The following is a 20,230-nucleotide window of genomic DNA, read 5'->3' on the forward strand; positions in this document are numbered from 1 at the left end:
CAGGCTGGAGTGCAGTGGCATGATGTTGATTTACTGCAACCTCTGCCTCCTGGGTTCAAGCAATTCTCCTGCCTCAGCCTCCCGAGTAGCTGGGACTACAGGCGTGCGCCACCATGGCAGACTAATTTTTTATATTTTTAGTACAGACAGGATTTCACCACATTGGCCAGGCTGGTCTTGAACTCCAACTCCTGACCTCAAGTGATCTGCCCGCCTCAGCCTCCCAAAGTGCTGGAATTACAGGCATGAGCCACCGCACCCAGCCCATTTCCTTTTGTTTTTAATCAATTTAGAACTGAATTCTCAAGCTGCTGTTTGTTTTGATTCTAGGCATATTTTGATATTCCAGTTAGTACCCAATTCAGTTTATATATGTATAAAATTACACACCCTGCATCAAAAACATCTTTACATATTTTTATACTTAAACCCAGTTCAAATTGATTTAAGGCTTAGGAAAATAAGTTAGGTTTAGTTCAGTATGTGGTTTAGAAAATGTGTACACTTTATTCTGGCTTCCAACTAAAACTGTGGTGTATTTCTTGCCTCTGAATTGGACAGATTTCTATGTTTGGCCTGTATTGTGGCAATGGTGTATTATTTTGTTCTTGTTGGTTGCATTCATCATTATTTTAAAAAGATTCCAGAAAGCCTGGTGTTACAGTTAGCCCACCTTGACCCTAAATGCTGCGCTACTGCATTTTGACCAAGCATTGGGATCATAAAAATTATCCACCTTCTGTTTCTAGGCTTTCCCCACAGCTTGCAGCCCAGAGTCAGGAGAAATGGCGTTTTACTTCATGTGCTTCCCTAGAGTGAGCAGGGCTATCCAGACTGAAGGGAAATGGCATTTCTCCTTCTGCAACTCAGGACCCTGCTGGATTAATTCTTGCCTAAGAGGGCATCTCAGCCATGTGTTCTCCAGCTCATTAATCCTCAGCAGTGACTAACGCTGAAAACCCAACCCTTGTCTTTGGCTGCCAAGGGTGTAATTTCGCTTGGAATGTTGCTTTCAGTTGACTTGTTCTCTACCTTTCTTTTCACCTGTCTGTTATGCTTAGCTCTACCCTCCTGCACGTGTTAATTCTAATCCTTTGGTGATCTAAACTAAAGAAAATGCCTCAGGAATAAACTTTTTATGGATAAGGTATTTTTGTGTGTGCTATGACACCTATACCTCTAATATTAGTTTAAATCTACCATTTCTCGAATGCCTATGTGCCAAGTAACTTACACGTATCACATTTGTTGTTACTAACAACCCAATATAGTGTTGTCCCCATTTTTTAGATGAGAAAACTGAGGCTCAGAGAGTCTGAATGCCTTGCCCAAGGCCCTGCAGCTAGAAATCAGATTAAACCTCATCTGTCTGACTCCAAAGTTTGTGCTTCATGGACTTCCAGCTCTGGTTCATGTTACCCCAGTAGAGCCCTGTGACTTCAAGAATTTCTCAAATGTCCGAAGCAATCTATTTTAATTCACTTTATTAATAAAGATAATAATTCCTGTCTGTCTCATAGGTGGTATAATGAAGTGAAAGGAAGCAGAAGAGAGTGTTATAGTTGGAAAGGTGGGAAATCACCCCCTCCATGCTGAAGGGAAGATTTCAGGTTCCAAATGACACGTTTCCCTCAGAATGACTTTTGCTGTAGGTATGTGAACCTGCCACCACCCTTTTAATTTGGTGGATTAATTTAACGCTGTATCTGAACCTGACTGAGGAGATTCCTTCCTGGTTCATGACCCCGCTCTTGGAGATGCAGGATCTTGAACCGGAAGACTCTGAGTGACAGAATGAAGATCTGGAGGAATCAGAGTGAGATACAAGAGGGTTCTAGATTTGTTCCTCATTTTATCAGACAATTGAGTGTTGATGTTCCTTCTGGAACTTGTAACAAGAGAGTGAACAGCAAACATGGACCGTTTACCCTCAAGTTTGTTTTCTTGTGCATATCCCCTCTTCCTGACACCTTGGAAGAACAGCCTCTCTTGACCACCAGAGGACAAGCCTGTGTAGGCGTAGAGTAGATGCGTGGCTGAGTGCATGTTTGCACCCTCATTTCACATCCGTCTATAAAGCATTTGAGGCAGTTCAGACAATAGCATGATCACCAGCTGTGCTGCCATTTCTTCCAACAGTGACCATGGATATCTTTGCTGTGTTCCTGAAACTCTGCAGACAGTCCTAAGGGATCCAGTGGGTCCTCTGATGGACCCCAATGCTGGAAGTCACGCATATAGCTCTGAAGAGTTGTCACAAGAAATGGCGTTTCTGGAGGATGCACAGGAAACTTTTCATTTGGCATGAAAAAGGCTATTGGATTTGCAAAGACTGCAGAGGAAGAGTTTAAATTCTGAGCCCTCAAAACAGATTTTTAGAAAAGTGTCTTCCAACCTTTGTTTAGTACAAATAAAGAAGATAAGACAACACCCTTCCCAGGATCTTTCTCTTGGATTTTTTTATTTTTATTTATTTATTTATTCATTTATTTTTTGCCTATGATGGGGGTACTATTAGGAAAGGGAGATCAAAACCTCTCGCTCCTTAGGTTGTATGTAATGCTTACTCAGGAAATATGAGCCAACATTTTGGAATCTTTATCATTATATATTAGTTGCCTTAGTGATGAACTCTACGGAGACTATCGTATTTACCAAAATAGAATGACGTCTCTGCAGAATCTTTTATCATAGGATTTCTTGGTCAAATCACCTTCCCTCTAATTTGCAGAGATGAGAATAAAAATCAAGAGAGGTCACTAGTTGAAGAATAAGTCATCAGCAGAAGCTGATGATCTCAGCCTCCTTCAGTCTGGCTTGGAGCCAGGTGATGGGTTCAGCGCACGAGCCTGGCCTTCTTTCCCAGCCCTCAATATGCATATTTGCTGCAATGGGTACATGTAGTTAGTGCTGAAAACAGGTGTGGGGTGGAGCAAGTCCAGTGGCTCTTTAATTATTTGAAAATTTGAGGTCAGTTAAGTTTCTCAATTATTAATGATCATCCTTTGGACATCAATATGCCAAGTACTGCACTTGTCACCCAGAAGAGGAGGTGAGGTTGTGACGTTTCAGCATTTCACTAGGATGGAAGAAGAATCAGGCACGAAGCCACCAAAGAAGGACATGGACGGTCATCAAAATGGCAAAGAAAGCAATGTGAAGGGAGTGCTAAAGGGAAAGGGTGTCAGTGTCCTGGCAGTGTAGCCAGGCTGAGATTGGAAGAAGCCATGAACAAAGCCTGGTTCAGAGAGAAGGGGAAGCCACGTGGTAACATATTGTCCAGGCAAAGGGCAAGAGTCTTCAGGTGTATTAATGACTGGATAAAGAACGAACATGATTGGAGCCACAGGGCCGTATTGTGCTGCAGCAGGTGCTGACGAGGTGGGGGAGGGTGCGGGTGGAGATATCAGGAGCTATGCACAGGTTCTGAGCCAGATGTGAAATGGGCTTTGAACCTAGTTGGTCTGAGCAGCTGCATTTGGTATCAATTAGCATAAAAAACAATTGAAACCAAAGAAATCTGCAAGAGGACAGCTCTAATAATCTAGCATTGAGAAGCATAAAAACTGAACCTGTGTTGAGACATTTGGAATGGAGAAAAAGACCCTAAGACAGGACATAGGGCAGAGGAACCATTAGCCAGGGCTCAGCAAAGAAATGGTGATGGAATTGGAGGAGAGATATTACATGTGTTTTTTGCCTCTTGGAATTTTTGAGCTGGAAGAGCCCTTAGTCTAATATCATTATTTTACAAATGGGAAAACCAAAGCACAGAGAGGCCAGTGAAGAAGTTGTATCTATAGACTTCCAGGTGGGCCAGTGAAATTCAATTAGGTCTATATTTTATTTGGAAAATAACATAAATATGTTTTAGGTTTCAGACACAGAAGCTTAATTAACTAATACGGTGTGTCAAGCAGAGCACTGGTTTCAGGCTTTTGACTTTTGCATTCTGATTCCAGAAAACTTGACCCCTGATAAGCTCTGACCCTTGATCCCTGGAGACCTTTGGGAGGTAGTGAGTTACTTTGCATTGGGGCTACTACGGATGGAAAGGATCAGGTTCTCCAAAAGCCACTGGAAAACATGGTGGGGCAGAAGACTGGCGGGATCTCAGAGCTACACCCTGCTCCCTGGGGCTCTGAGATCTGGGAGCGGTCAGGCTAGACTGTATCTTTCCCAGGATGTCCCATTCTGGTCTGGGTCATCTGGCTTCTACCCAGACTCGCGTCAGCCTCCACACTGTGATTATCCATGACACTTCAGCCAGCAGCATCTCCACAGCACAGTTTATCCAAAAAAAAAAAAAAAAAAAAAAGATCCTTTCCCAGGAACTGGGAACGCGTTTCATTTAGCTTCATTTAAAATACATTGTTAAAGCGATGTGCTCCACGGAGCTGCCAAATGCTATAAATATGTATGAAGTCGCAGTGGCCTCCTACACCCATGGAGAGGCCAGTTTTGGGATGGATAACAGACAGGGGGAATTTTAAGTACATCCTGTTCCACTAACACTTGCTTCTTTTCCATTCTGTTCTTCCTCCTTTTGCTCTCTCCTGCTCACTAACCCCCTCACCCCAGCAGAAAAAATAATTGCTATGAGGGCTGAGCCTGAAGATTTCTTTTTTTTTTTTCCTTAAAGTGTTGCAAAACCTTAAAACTGTAAGGGAATAACAGCTTTCCCCACAACACACAAACACAGCTCTCCTCTGGCAAACAGGAAACACTCCCAGGGCTGTGGGCTCCTGAGTCAGGAAATGGGTCTTTGCTGCTCTGGTTACCTTCTCCTCAGGTTCTTCCTGGGCATTCAATGCAGTTAAAAATAGTAACCACCAAAACCAGAAGAAAAGATGATTTCATTGTCTAACCACTGCAACTTGTGGCCTGATTTGGGTGGTGGCAGAGAGGGAGCTAATCCTCTGAGTTGGCGCCTTGGGAATTCTCTTAGGGTCGAGCTGGTCCCTCCCCCAGGATTTCAAAACGGGGTATCCCTGAGGAGCCAGCCCAGCTCAGGAGGGCGGCGTGTTAGGCAGAGCCAGCTTACCACACTCGTGCACACTGTGGGTGAGGCAGCTGGTGGAAATGCAAGATCTCTCCGTGGCCCAGCCTGTGAGCAGTGCAGCTGGCACGCACCCGCCCTGGCTTGGGAAGGCAAGGCTGGGGGCAGAGCCTGTCTGCTATCTGAGCTAGTCATTCCTGCAGTGGTCTGGGTAGTGTGCATCCTCAGCTGGCCCTGGCAGGCATAAGAATTTGTAGAGTATGCTCAGTTCCACTCAGCATAGGGAGCTGTCACAGTGACAGGTACAGAAGGGACCCAGTGGGCTTCTAAGGCTATGTCAAGACAAAGATAGTTTGAGAAGGTACTTTATTGGGGAACCTGCCCTGATATTCATGTAGGTTCTTTTCTATTTTCCCTAAGCATTGGCCAGCTTGAGAAATAAAGGGACAGAGTACAAAAGAGAGAAATTTTAAAGCCAGGCGTCTGGGGGAGACATCACATGTCTGTAGGTTCCGTGATGCCCCACAAGCCACAAAAATCAGCAAGTTTTTATTACGGATTTTCAAAAGGGGAGGGAGTGTGCTAATAGGTGTGGGTCACAGACATCAAGTACTTTACAAGGTAATAGAATATCACATGGCAAGTGGAGGCAGGGCGAGATCACAGGACCACAGGACCGGGGCTAAATTAAAATTGCTAATGAAGTTTCGGGCACCATTGTCATCGATAACATCTTATCAGGAGACAGGGTTTTGAGATCAACCGGTCTGACCAAAATTTATTAGGCGGGAATTTCCTCTTCCTAATAAGCCTGGGAGCGCTATGGGAGACTGGAGTCTATTTCACCTCTGCAGTCTTGACCATGAGAGACAGGCACACCTAGGGGGGCTGTTTATAAGCCTATACCTCTGGGTGCGTGTTCTCTTTCTCAGGGATGTTCCATGCTGAGAAAAAGAATTCAGTGATATTTCTCCCATTTGCTTTTGAAAGAAGAGAAATATGGCTCTGTTCTGCCTGGCTCACCGGCGATCAGAGTTTAAGGTTATCTCTCTTATTCCCTGAACAATTGCTGTTATCCTGTTCTTTTTTCAAGGTGCCCACATTTCATATTGCTCAAACACACATGCTGTACAATTTGTGCAGTTAATGCAAATATTACAGGGTCCTGAGGCGATATACTTCCTCCTCAGCTGACAGGATTAACAGATTAAAGTAAAGACAGGTGTAGGAAATCACAAGGGTATTGACTGGGGAAGTGATAATCATGGCTCACTACAGCCTCGGACTCTTGGGCTCAAGTGATCCTTCCACCTCAGCCTCCCAAGTAGCTGGGACTACAGGCATGAGTCAGCACACCCAGCTATTAAATTTTTTTTTCTAGAGATAGGGTCTTGCTATGTTGCCGAGGCTGGTGTTTAACTCCTGGCCTCAAGTAAGCCTCCCAAAGTGCTGGAATTACAGGCATGAGCCACTGCACCCAGCCTTGCCACTCATTGGGCAAGAGTTTTAAAAATAAGTTCTGTGTGCCTAGCACCTCCTGAAGTGTTGTGGGGATACAGAAGAGATATAAGAGCTGTTTGCCATCTTTGAGGACTTTATAGTTAAGGAGAGAGAATGAACTCAGCTGAAGCAAACTGGAGACAAGACATGCAAAGCATTCAGCCAGGAAGTACTGAGTGCCTACCAGACACTGATCCGGGGAGGGCAGCTGTGAAATAGCATAAAGAAATGCCTGCTGTCAGGAGCTCATGCTCTAGTTGGGGGAGCAGGTGGAATAATAAGTGGGGTATATGCCATATGCTGGCTAATGCTGGATAATGGATAACAGGTAAGCAGAAAAATAAAGTGGCAAAGGGGGATAGGAAGTGTTGGGGAAGGGTTGCAATTTTAGGATAGGTGACTGGAAAAGTTCTTCCTGAGACAGTGACATTTGAGTCGAAAAACGAAAGATACAAGTACTGAAACTGCGTGGTTCAGGCTGGAAAAGGACAATCATAGAGTGGTAAATTGGGAAATAAGCAGAGGACATTCATGCAGAGGCTGAGGCTATATCCACACCCTTGAAAGTCGGAAAGGCTTTATCTAGTAAGAAGAAGGGATAAGAGGGACAGAATTGATATGATTACCTTGAAATTTGTATAATCCAATAAATGTTTTCTCTGCTCTGTGTCTTATATATTACACAGTTTCAAGAAAAACAATTCTATTGCCTACTTATACCCTTTGGGTGGATACATCAGCACTTGGACTTTTCCCAGGGATGTCCGGCAGTCCCCATCACAGCATTGGGGACTGGGAGGCAGCACGAGGATTGCTTAGCAATGTCCACCGGGGAGGTAGCCTGGGTGGGAGGGCAGTGGCTCTGCCCTCACCCAGGGGGACATGGGGTTGAGAGTTGCTCAGCCACTTTCTAACCTTGTGACCTGGTGTGCTAATTTTCTCATCTGTTAGTTGAGAATATTACCCTATCATTATTACTTTTTACAGGGTTGTTATTAGGCACACATTAAGAGCTCAGCAAGTCATACCCATGATTACTGTTATCATGATACCACATAACTATGTGAAACAAAATGACGAGCCGACAATTGTGAAATCTGTCATAAGTCTGAAGGGTGCTAACATCAGTCAAACTTGTATTTCACTGTAGAACTGCCAGCCTCAGGTCAATGACTAAATCAGGCACAAAGAGAGGCTAAATAATGCACCCCTGTCCACCACACTTGGGAGGTGTGGTTGGATGCATGCTCTGACCTGGGGCACCAAGGTGGAGTACTTTGAGGGTTTGGGGCAAGTCCTGGGGAAGAAGAGTGGAGAAGAGGTGGGGAGGAGGCAGGTGGGGCTGATCAAGATGTAGGTCTGAATCTGGCATCAGCCTCCGGGCCATGAACTCCTGTGAACCTTCCTACCAGAAGGTGCTAGCTCACCAGCATCATAGGTTGTCCATCCATCCTTCCCTGGGGAGTGTCACTCAGGAGGGGACCTGGGGAGAGCTGGCACTGGTACTTCTGCTTTCCCATGCACTATCTCTTTCCCTCTTATTGATCTTGACAGTTCACCATGTGAGTGCTCAAAAGCTTATGATAAAAAACCTGATCAACCTGATGGTGAAGCTGTAAGAAGTTTCAGGCATTTAAAACTGGTCTGGATAAGACCTGGGGGAATCCTGTGGTCAGCGAGTTAAGAAGGATAGAAGGCCCTCGGAAGATTGAGAAAAGAAGCATGGGGCTGCAGAGAGCCGAGTGTTTCGAAGCAAATGAAAAGTCCATGGCGTGTGCTAGAGGCTCACACTCTGGGTGGCAGGAAGACCAGGTCCTGCTGCAAATCTTACATGCGGCTTCTTGAGTGTTTAAGTCACTTTGCAATGTCATGCTCATCACTGAGCTCTGGTCTCCCTTTGAGCACAAGGGACAAGCCAGGCTCCTCACATGCACAATTCTGTGTCCATTGCTGATGAAGGTTTCTCTTGACTTCCCATTGGCTGAATGGGCAGGCATTCAAATACTTGATTCATTGATCAACAAGGCAGTAACTAGGACTTTTTAACAATCTATTTTTAAGGTTTATTGAACACTTATTACATGCTAGGCACTGTGCTTTACACACATTATCTCATCTTATAAAAACTTTATGATACATGTACTCATATTTGTTTTGCAGGGAAGGAAATGAAGCCTCAGAGAGGTTATGTGATATGCCTCAGCCTCACAGTTAGTAAGAAGGAGGACTCCTGGGGTGGGGTTACTCATTCTGCCTAGGGTGAGGTGGAAGGATGAAATGGCCCCACAGAGGAGGTGACATTGAGACTGGCTCACACCAATGGCTGTGAGCTTGAACACAGTGCAATACTGCCTCAGCATCCACCAGTGTTTAATTTTTGACTTGTTTATGTCTATCAAAGTAGGTTACCAAGGATAGGTAGATGTGTGATCTTTTGGGGCGAGTAGGATAAGGAGATAAACATATTTATAGTGCACTAATGTTACAACCAATCCATTTTCACAATCTTTCATTCATGTATAAATCGATTTTGTTCAATAAAAATAATAAAGCACACACTATGTTTAAGCATGGCTGGCCATTGGTGAGGGTTCAGAGACAAAAGATCATTCCTGCCTTCAGGATCTTGCTGTCTCTTGGAAACAGGGAGACAGAAAAGTGAATATTGGTAAACTCAGGTGTACTTAGAGGCTGTGGGAGCTCCCAGGAGGGGCATCAGATTCACACTAGGGCTGCGGGTGTCTTCCTGGGGATGCTGATGGCCAGGCTGAGTCTTGTAGACTAGGCCAGGCAAGGGAGAGCAGGCCAGGGGGAAGGGCATTTCATCAGGCAGGACATGGAAGGCTTGGAGGTTTCAGGCTCAGGCACAGAGAGAGTTCAGTATGGCTGGGACATAAGGCAGGGAGAAGAGGGTGACAGGCTGGTGGGCCTGAGAGACAGGGACAGTCAGACCAGGGAAGGCCTTGTGTGCTGGCTAAATAGTGGGTCCATATCCTAAAAGCAATGGGGTGCCATTGAATAGCTTTCTACGGAGGAAAGACTTAGTAGTTTTAGAAAACCACTCCGAGAGCAGGGGAGATCAACCAGGACAGGGCAGCTGGAGAGGAGAGACAGGCTAGGAAGCAATGAGAGGATCCAGGACAGTGAGCTAGAAGCAGGCTGCAGAGGGCTTGATTGGGAGAGACAGCTCTCGACACTCACTTGCCCTCCATCTCAAATCAGAAAATACATAGACTGCATTTGTTCTCATAGCATTGTCATATTTAGTTCAAACTAGTATCTCTATTTGTTTACATCTAATGCCTATTGGTTATAACAAACAGTCTACAAACAACAGTATTGGGAGCCTCAGTGGCAGGTATTCTTCAAGGTCTTTACATATGTCGTGTCATTTCGTCTTCCTATCAACTTCCTGGGATAGATTTCATTATCTTCACTTTACAGATAAAGAAGTTGAGGCTCAGAAAGTTCAAGAATATGGCCAGAGTTGGACATGGAGAGTGGAATAATGGACACTGGAGACTCAGAAGGCGGAGGGTGGGAAGGCAGTGAGGGATGAGGAATTACTCAATGGGCACAATATGCACTGTTTGGGTGATGGTCTCACTAAATGCCCAGCTTCACTGCTGTGAAATACATCCATGTAATAAACTGCATTTGTGCTCCCTAAATCTACAAAAATTACAAACAGAAAAGAATTTGCCCAGAGTCCTTCAAAGTGACAAAGCTTGGATTCCAACCCAGCATAGCATTCTCAGTGAAGTCCCATGGTGGGTTTTTGTATTTGTTTTGAAGGGGGTGAATTCCTCCCTTTTTCACCCTCCACACTTTTTAGCTGTATGTTAGCAATCCAGGTCCTTTAAGAAATTCATTTTTATTTCTTCAAATTTTCCTAATTAAATAAAGGTCAAAGATTGCACCAGGTGCTGAAATGGAGGTTTTGTAATTTGTAAAATGTTTTCATCTATGTTGCCCTTGCTGGGTCCTCCTATGTTCCACTGAGCTTGGAAAGACATTGTGTTCTCCAGATGATTGATGAGGAAACTGAGGCAGAGAAGCAGACGTCATGTGATTAAATGGCATAGCCTGTGCTATGAATTTATCCTTTGCCTTTTGTCTCTCACTGACTACACTCAGGTGGCAAATGGTATCACATGAACATTCTTTGGTGCATAAAACTGAGGGAAAATGCCATTTAACTCTCCGAATGTTTCTGCCTTGGCGTCCAATGCAACTCATTCAAGAAACACGGAGTACCTAAGGTGTCCAGGTACTGGGAGTTCAAAGATGCCCAGCTCAGCCCTTAGGGAGCAAGTGGTGCACAGAAGGATGGACACAGGGGAGCTGAAGGTGCGACAGGGTGGTAAGTGGCATCCCAGAGGTGTGGCCAGAACAAGCCAGCTCCTGGGGTGGGGTTACTCATTGTGCCTAGGGCGAGGTGGAAGGAAGAGATGGCCCCACAGAGGAGGTGACATTGAGACTGGCTGTGGAGGTAGAACAGCATTTCTTTAGGGAAAGAAGGGCAGAGACAACAACATCAACAGGATCACTGGTTAAGTCCTTGCTATGTGCCAGGCCCTGTGTTAAGAACTTCAGAGATATTATTCATTTGCTACTTTCAATAACTCTATAAGGCATCAACTGGTATTAGGCCCATTTTATAGATGAGGAAATGAAGGCTTAGGGAGGATTTGCACCTAGGCAGTCCGATTCCAGATCATTCTCTCGACCACCGCAGCACAGGGCAAGCACTCAAGCTAGAGAACAGAGCTTGAGCAATGCCTCAGAGGTGTAAAGGTGCCTAGCTCACTCAAGGTGCAGGGTGGATGCAAGGAGGGAGGAGGGCATAGGCCTGAAAGGGGGATGGGGCCAGTGTGCCACGGGCCTTGCGTGAGTTTATCTTCCCAGCAAAGTTAGATAGCAGTCATGTGATCCGATCTGATTGGGTCTGTGTTTCATCTAGATACTCTGGTGCCACAAACTCAGTGCCTACAGGGGGCCAGGCCCATAAGGCAAATGAGGCAAGCAGGCCAAGCGAGAAGGAGGGGATGTTTGGCAAAGCAAAATTTTATTTGAAATGTCCTGATTTTAAAATATAGGAGACTAATTCAGATTCCTTTTTTAGAACACTTTTAGGACCAAACAAACTATGTGTGTGGGCTGCAAGTTTGCTACTGCTGACATGGAGGATGGATTGGAATAGAGAGAGCTCAGAGGCAAGGGGCTCAGTGTCAGGAGCCCATTGTAACAGTCTAGACAGAGGAAGAAGACTGGAGCATAGGCCACAGCATAGGGAGGAAGTGGAGGGGTCAGGCCTGAGATAGATTTTAAGTAGATTAAATAATGTTAGTTGACTTTGAATGTGGAGAGTGGGAGAGGGAGGAGTAAAGGTTGACCTGGTAGATGATGGAGCCATTCATTCATTTAATTTTTGGACAATTATTTATTGAGTACCTACTATATCCAAGATATGGCCTGAGGAGCAGAGCTACCACAAGGAATAAGACACGATACCTTGCTGTGAAGAAGCTCTGAATCTACTGAGAAGGTCTTTTGAAAGATAAGGTCTGTTGAGAGATTTGGGGGCATGTAGGAAGAGCACCCACCCTAGTCTGAAGCAGCAGGATGTTAGGGAAGGCTCTGCTGATGCAGGAGAAGTGCATGTGTGAGAGAGAGGGGCACACATTGGATTTTGGATTTGTTGAGTTGGGTTTTAGCTACAGCTCAGGTTGTTCTGTGATCTGATACCACTGCTCTGTGATGCTTTTAGTTTCGTGACACGTTAAGAGTCCAGACAGCTTGCTCACTCATATGACACATTCCTTTCTTGAGGTCATGCATTCCCCGTATCCTCTTTTAAGATACTTGGCATACATGTGTATACTGCTGAGAGTGTAGCAGATGCTGGCGTTACTGTCAACGTCCATTTCTTTCCTGGGTCCCTGCCCACTTGTCATCCATCTTAGGTGTTGCAATATTTGCAAGGTGAACCTGGGCTTGTTTGTTTAGATTACTCATTGCTGTTGTGGAGAATGATCTGCTTTCTTTCAGGTATTATGATTATCATATGGTGGATTAATTAGGAGGAAGACACCCTGTGCAGTTCATCACTCCACCTCCTGTCTGAGAGTGCCACACATTCTTTATTCAAACCTGGGCAAAGTTTTGCTTCATTCATTGAACACACATTTGTTGGGCACCCACCATGTGCCAGGCACTGTTCTAGGTGTTTGGGTTGCATTCGTGAACAAAGAAGGGCTCTTACCCTCGTGCAGCCTTGCTTTCCTGCAGCCTAAATGATTCGTTCATGTTTATTTCTGTGTTGCTCTTTTGGGATGTGCACAGATGTGTGGCCCCCTCCCCGCCAGAAGAATGTTCCCACCAGTCCCCTCTCAAGTGAGGCTGTGTTCCCCATCATCTGAGGCTCTCCATTCTGTTCCCCTAATATGAATTGTCTGCAGCATGGCAGCTCTTTACCTTGGCTGTTGAAATCTCCACCGTACCAAACAAAACCTTAAATACTTTGCCCAAGTTCTAAATATCACCGTTCCTCTATATACTCTGAAAACAATTTATGTTCTTTTGATAAGATAATTTAACTGTATCCTTAAACCAGACCCTTTATCCTTCCCATGGATCTACTCACCAGATACACACCTTCTGTCATAAAGCCCTTGTGGTCTTTTGTTCTCTGTCCTCAGCTAAAAGTCCTTCCTACGGGAAAGTGTCCAGATAGACCCAAAAGGGGCCTGGAACTCAGGCTTGAGCTGGTACACTGGTATGGATTTGGCAGAGCAGGATACTCAAGAAAACTTTTCTGGGGAGGTTGGTTTTCACCAGGTCACCTGGGATGCAAAGATAACCTGGGGATGAGAAACCAAGAGGCCATTGCAGGGGTCATTTGGGCTGGGTGAGTGCCCTGCTCAAACAACAGGGGTGCAGAGACCTCTCGGAGTCATAAGCTGCTCTGTGAAGGTCTAGGAAGCTCTGGCTCGGATTGCTACCAACAGCAGTAGTTAAAAAAAAAACCACTCCTCATATCTGCAATTTCTTCATCTGTTTGTACCATCCTTGATCTATGGCAGACAGTTCATAGCTTCCAGGAGCCACGAAAAGGCAAGCATTGTAAAGGAAAGAGAAAAGTTAACAGCAAATAAAGAGTTAAAAACTCTAAGAAACTTAGATGCTGTTCTTTAATAGACCTGTGGCTTCGATCAAGCAAGTAGGCTTCCCTGAGCCTTGATTTTACCTGCCCAGTAAGATTTTTTTAAAAGGTTGGAATAGGAGCAGTGTGTGTGCATAAGATGCTATGCAAGTAGAAGTTGTTTTTTGCTGTTGTTGTGATTATTATTTTTACTTTTAGCAGGCTTCCCTCCTAAAGCCTACATTAATCTGGACCTGGATCTTTGGGGCTACTCCAAGGGTTGTCCCTCTGTGGCCAAGGACAGTCCAACAGCCATTACCCAGTGAGCGACCCCCTGTCCTGCCCATCAATCAGCCAGCACTGGGCTGAGGAATCTGTGCAGCTGTGGCCTTGCCACCAGCTAGGAGGGACCTTGCACTTTCTTGCTTCTGCACCAAGGCTGGAAATTCCTTGGCAGGGGCTCCACCAGCATAGACTTGCCTGTTTCACTGCACCCAGGGTGCTGAAGGAACCCCACCATACCAGGATATAGGGAACTATAAGCTCATTAGGGACAATTCACTAGCATACCTCCTGCTGCCCTGCAGAGCTCTGTGTGGGCTCCAGCCTGTGGAACTGACTAGAGTCACATGCTGAGCTGTGGGAATTGAGGCGTAAAGTGAGGTTCAAATGATGCCAGGAGTCTGAAATTTTGGGAAATGAATGTGCTGGAACTGAAAATGCTAATGGAGTAGTCTGGGGAGATTTAGCCAGAACTAAGGGATCTTTAAAAGATCAGATTCCTGGCAACAACTCAGCCCTATGTCTTTAAAGTTAGGCAGCCTCCTTTGGCTTCATGTTCTCAGATGAAAGATCAGAAGGACAGCAATATGAACTGTCAATCATTGCTCATGACATAAAAAGAGAAGGAAAGAGGCCAGAGAGAGCTGGTTGGCATCCATTAACACAGGCTTCGCCTAAGTTTTTAGATTTGGGAAAGTGACCATATAATATTAATACTAGAGGGGACCCTCAAGATCATGAGAAATGACCCCATGGAAGAAACTGAGACCTGGAGTGCTTAAGTAAGCTTTCTAAGATTGCACACCATTGAGTGATATGATCAGTGCTGTACACCAGTCCAGTGGATGGGAAACAGAATAGTTAATAAGGTGGCAAATATGTCATTACATGTACAGCTATGTTACGTACAGGAGTTCCACCATGGTATTGTTTATCGTGGCAAACAATTGAAGCAGCATAAATATCTATTATCCACTAATAAAGAATTGCTTAAATGCCTTATGGTATATGCACTCAGTGGAATACTACATAGTCATTACGAATAATGATGTCGATCTACATTTATTGATATGGGGTGCTGAGGGGCTTAGCTAGAGGGACACATAAATTTTGGTATGTAATAATAATGGATGTCAATGCAGCATGCACATCGTTTTGGGTAAAATTTCATATGCATATATGAATACATATATATGAAAGAATGTTTATAATAATTACCCAAGATGTGAGGTTTTGGATAATTTTAACTTTTTTATTTACACTTGCATGCATTGTTGGAATTTTGTTTGAAGATCATATATTATTTTTTATAATCAGAAATCGAACAGTAAAAGGACTTCCTCTTTTTTTGGTCATGGAACTCCATGTGCAGTTTCAGAGCTTCCCAGGATGGTGGGAGTGAATTTCCACACCCAGTTGGTTTATAGTTGCTTTCCTCAATAATAGGCAAGTGCTGCCCAGCACACAATCCAGGGGATGGCCATTCAGAGAGCATGGTGCCTTGGATCTTCCAGTGAAAGTTGCTGGTTTAGGAAGTAGATTAAGATGTCCCCAGAACTTCAAGATAAAGTCTCTTTTGAAGAGTAAAAGTTGGAATGAATGGAGTGGTTGCTTTGAGCTTCTGTGGAGGTGACTACCTTTAAAATAGTCACAAATGGGTGGCAGGAGAGATTTAGGAACCCCCTATCTCTAATTAAGATGACCGGGTATAGTCACAGGCAAGCATGACTAGAGTGGAATTATAGTTGGAAAAGGTGAGACTGAATCAATTGCATTGGCTAGCGCTGTAATTTGGCTGAGGACATAGTGTGTTAACCAAAGAGGGCTGATCAGCAACATGTCCAGAAAAGAGAGCTTTGTGTGTTCGTCAGAGTTTATCTAGCTTTGTCCAAGGAAGAATAGCTGTAAATCCTGTGGCCATGGACTCTGCCAGGTTAAGAGCATTGAAGTTCCTCCCTACACATCATCCTACAAGAAGAGGCCGGACTTGGCATCTGTGTTTGGAATGGCAAAGGCCAAATTTTGTGCATGTACATGTCTCAAAGGGTGGAAAGAGGTCTCGTTTCATCCTGTAATATTTTTTTAAAAATTGACCAATTATCCTAAAATTTAACCAGGATGCATATTCCATTTTCCAGTGAGGCTGAATAATCAAGTCACTCTACTTAGTACTTGTTTATTTGTTTGTTTTCACCAAGAACCAATTTGTGTCTTTGAAAGTGCTAACTTGGTCTCAAAGATAACTCTGGCACATCTCTGGGTCTCGTGTGTTTTGTGGACCACACAGTCTCATGGGGAATGTGCTTTAGGATTCTTAGGCTGGACCACTTGGCTTTGTGCCCCTTCCATGGCAGTTTTTCTCAGGCAAATTTAAAGACATGTACTAACTACTTTCCCCACAGCTATGGTGGCTTAGTTAGATGGGTGCTCTGACCATGCGGCATCTGAGTTTGAGGAACCGAGATCCCATTACTTGGTTATTTGACACTTCATTGATTGAATGTACTACATTTTAATTGAATGCCTACTATGTAGCCAGCATCTGCTTACTGGACCTGCTGCTCACTGTATGCAAAGGAAGGGCTAGTCACTCTTTAGTTCTTATGAATATTCAGTTCTTTACCTGAAATGGTCCATTAAGCAGTAAGAACAATGCACTCAGTAACATGAGAGCTAAGGTACAAAAGAAAAACATTTATTCAGTATACCTTTAATATCTGTCTTCTAGTATTACAGCTGGCATTGGTTGGAGAAAGGATCTCTTCATTTTTCATTTTGGCTACAATTGCTTCTTACTTATTTTCTTGTTATTCTTCTCTCGCCATAAAGCTGTATCCACACTGGAAATGGCTCAGCTCCCTTTGTCAGCCATTTGGATCAGTCATGCATATCCCAACTGCCTGAAAAAACTGGGTTCAGCAATTAGTATCAATCTGGTAACTGTCTAATGTGGCAAGGGTGGCTCATTTCTCCTGCAAGTTTAGATGTCATTGTTGACATCACCACTTCTCCTCTCTAGCCACATGCCACTTTCCTCTCTGTTCCACCAAAAGTGTCAGGCCATGGCCCATATTCTAGAAAGGCTCTTGGTATTTCATCAGTGTTCTCTTTCCTAAGCAGTTTAAGGGCCAGCTAGCTAAGAGACCAGAAAGTGGGGTACTAGGAGGATTTTAGAGACTTCTCATTTTGTGAAACTATATTAAAATTACATCTTACTGAGAGGAATTTAAGAAAGTAAGCAATACACGCCTGTAATCCCAGCACTTTGGGAGGCCAAGGCGGGTGGATCACCTGAGGTTGGGAGTTTGAGACCAGCCTGACCAACATGGAGAAACACCATCTCTACTAAAAATACAGAATTAGCCGGGCGTTGTGGTGCATGCCTGTAATCCCAGCTACGCGGGAGGTTGAGGCAGGAGAATCGCTTGAATCTGGGAGGCAGAGGTTGTGGTGAGCTGAAATCGCACCATTGCACTCCAGCCTGGGCAACAAGGGCAAAACTCCATCACAAAGAAAAAAAAAAAGAAAGAAAGAAAGAAAAAGAAAAAGAAAGAAAGCAATAACAGCCAGAAGAAAATGGGCTGGGTGTGGTGGCTCACACCTGTAATCCCAGCACTTTGGGAGACTGAGTTGGGCGGATTATCTGAGCCCAGCTACTCTGGTGGTTGAGGTGGGAGAATTGCTGGAACCTGGGAGGCAGAGGCTTCAGTGAGCCAGGATTGTGCCACTGCATACCATCCTTGGAGACAGAACGAGACTCTGTCTCAAAAACAAAGCAAAACAAAAAATTAGCCAGGTGTGATGGCACACGCCTGTAGTGCTAGCTACTCAGGAGGCTGAAGTGGGAGGACCGCTTGGGTCCAGGAGGCTGAGATTGCAATAAGTCGATTGCACCACGGCACTCCAGCCTGGGTGACAAAGCGAGACCCCGTCTCAAAAAAACAAACAAAAACAAACAAAAAACCCAAAAAACAACAAAAACACCCCCAAAAACCATAAAGAAAGCCAGAAGAAAGCCTGAGAGAGAAATAGAGAGAGGAGTGTTGGAGAAAGAAAGAAAGGAAAGGGAAGGAATACAACATTTCTGGCAAATTCTCAAATTTCAAAGAGGAGTGGTGAGGAACAAACATTCCTTTGACTTGGGAAGATACTGTGTAACTTTTTCCCCCATTCTATTTACCTTCCAAGCAGTGTGTGCTAATATTAATATTGACATCCCTGTTCATATAATAGCTTTGGGCAACATGTTGCATAGTTTGGGATTCTTTTCGGTTAACTGAGTTTGAACAAAAACAAGTTCAAGCTATTATTAGTTTTCTTTTCTGTGGGCTGTAGGGGCCAGACCTGCCTTAGGAGACTTCTTGTATCAGTCATTAAAAGCCTTCGTTTCATGCATTCATTAAAATGTTTACGCCAGTTCAAACTTGAAAATCTGCCCCAAATGGCAACGTGCCAGAAGTTGATTCTTGTTGCTTCAGAAAAAGGGGAAAATATCCCTTTGCTGGAGTAACATTTGCACTGGGTGAGAGGGACATTCCCTCCCAAGAATACATGGCTTTATTGAGTGAGGTCAAATGAAACTTTGTCCGGTTCTTTGCCCATGCGGAAAATGAATGTGTCTAATTTACCTTCCAAATGGGGGAAATGGGAGCAGAAAGGCAGCTTACTCGACATTGTTTGGAAAGACCATATAAACGCCAGGGGAGCTGTATCTCCAGCCCCATGTGGTTTTAGGCCCTGAACCGTTTACTGTCTGTAGTCTCAAAATTGTCTGCTCATAGCCAAAGGAACACTCAGGCTTAACGAGTTAATCACATCCAGAGGCACAAAAAGCTAGAACTTCAGCCAGAACAGATCCAATTTCTTTCCCAGACTGGATAACTTTGTTTTATAAAATAAGCTCAGTGATATTTCAAGGGTTAATTATAAGTCTTTAGAAATCCTGGACTTGCATTCATCTTTTAAAAATATTTACACAACTTGGCTTTCTATGGCACCACTCTGTGTGTGCATGTGTGCATGTGTGTGTGCGTGCATGTGTTTTTGCATGTGTGCATGGGTGTGTTTTCACAGCTCAATGCATTTAATATTTTCTCTCCAAACCTAGACATCTCCAAAAGCACACAGGAAGGTGAGATTTATCAGACCCATTTGGAAGGTGATGCTGTCTACTCACTTTAAGGTGAAATGGAGGCAGGCAGATGCCTCACTCACAGCCACTGCCAGGTAGTAGGCATGGAAACTGGGCCTCCTGCTTTCTGGGTCCTGTTTTGAAGCCCCTCCCTGAGTCCAGTGTCTCTCTTTGTGAAATCCGTGGAAATCCAGATAGACTGAAGGATTCCACTACTCAAGTACTTTAAGAAGAGTTCCTGATTTTTCCCCTTGTTAAGCCCGAGAAGGAGGTGGGAGGGAGAATGCCTCCCCTCTGCTATTCCTTGCCTCCAGGTTTCTCTTTAAGAAATGCAATCAGACCACATACTCCTCAGCATCTGAGAACACTTCCTCTGGAGTCCAGTTCTCCTTTCCAGGCAGCTGAGGGAAGAGAGACTTTAAAACTGGCAGAGGGCATCAGGGGTGAAAGGCAACCCTGAGAGTAGGAAAAGGCCAGGGAGACAGGCCGATTCCAGCAGGGGAGACTGGCCCATCTGGAGGGCCAGCACATGCCTGGGGATTTCCTGGCCTCACCTGCAGACACCCTCCCCTCCCTGAGGGTTGGGATGCTCAGAGATCACAGGGACTCTCAACCCACTGCTGGGAGTGGCCCCTCTCAGACAGGCATTTTTATTATCAAATGAGCAATGAGAGAGGGGAGAGGTGAGGAACTCTAGGAGAAACATGCAGTCTTTTATCACGTCATCAGTTTTCAGTGAGAAAATCCAGACCTTCTTACTTTTACAGAGATAGAATTCAGTTCTCAGGGACTTGTGAAGATGCAGCATCATCAAATCATTGTGTGTGTGTGTGTGTGTGTGTGTGTGTGTGTGTGTGTTGTGTTTTCCTTATCATCCACCTTAGAAAATATTCTCTACATTCCCATGTTAAAATATTTTTTCCTAAAATCCATCCATCCACATGCCAACATCCTAAAGATAGTAATATAGGTTCATTGCAGAGGATTTGGAAAATACAGAATTGTGACCAGAACAAACTAAACTGCACCCATAATTTTATCATCGAATTTGATCAACATTTTGGTGAATAGCCACCAGTCTGTTTTCTATCTTTTTAGGGAATATAAGTTCCAAGAGGCAGGGATGTCATTCACTTCTGTGACTCAGTGCTCTGAATCAGGCCCAGTGACGACT

Source organism: Pan troglodytes, chromosome 10 (genome assembly GCF_028858775.2).
Source record: "Pan troglodytes isolate AG18354 chromosome 10, NHGRI_mPanTro3-v2.0_pri, whole genome shotgun sequence".
Classification (NCBI taxonomy): Eukaryota; Metazoa; Chordata; class Mammalia; order Primates; family Hominidae; genus Pan; species Pan troglodytes.